We start from the raw sequence: 550 nt of genomic DNA, 5'->3' as shown, positions 1-550 counted from the left end.
GGCCTCGACCGGGCCTGGCGGCGGGGTCCCAGCCCGCCCGCCACACCCGACCCCGCAGTCACCCCTTTGCAGGCCCCGGCGCTCGGCGGATAGACCGGGAGTCTCCAAATCCTGCTACTCCGAAACCACCTCCACTCCCACCCTTAGCATTTAAGCTGCTGCAGGCCGGGTGTTTTGCTTTGTTCTCTGATAAGCTTGTTGCAGAGTGACTGACATCTAGTCAAACAATAGCCAAGCACTCTCCTGACAACCTCCAGTGCTGGAAGAGGGCTGAGCGCCCTTTTCTTGGCTGTCATCTTTAGGGGTGGTGCAAGTAGTTAAGCGCTGGGTCACTAACCCAAAGTCTGTTGGTCAATCCTGCCTTGGAATAATAACCTGATGTCTTGCTTCCCAAAGATCCAGCTTTGGAAAGCCTATGGCGTTTTAGTTCTGATTTGCACAACTAGAGTTGCCATGAATTAGAATGACCCGAAAGGCACCTTACTTGAATCAAATTTTTGCAGCAGCAGATGGCCAGGTCTTCCTCTGTACCGCTGGCTGAATTCGAATC

At 53.6% G+C, this 550-nt stretch overlaps 1 protein-coding gene across 1 annotated transcript in view; it reads right to left on the bottom strand.

Annotated features, from left to right (window-relative positions):
* The window catches only part of LOC102868619 (zinc finger protein 18-like), a 47,975-nt gene that overhangs the window by 691 nt on the left and 46,734 nt on the right, over positions 1–550 (bottom strand). The gene's annotated exons all lie outside the window — the stretch shown is intronic.

The sequence above is a fragment of the Elephantulus edwardii genome, unplaced genomic scaffold, assembly GCF_000299155.1.
Source record: "Elephantulus edwardii isolate Elephantulus edwardi_28Jun2011 unplaced genomic scaffold, EleEdw1.0 scaffold00251, whole genome shotgun sequence".
Taxonomy (NCBI): domain Eukaryota; kingdom Metazoa; phylum Chordata; class Mammalia; order Macroscelidea; family Macroscelididae; genus Elephantulus; species Elephantulus edwardii.
The sequence above is the reverse complement of the archived record's forward strand: the minus strand, read 5'-3'. Positions and strand labels throughout refer to the sequence as shown.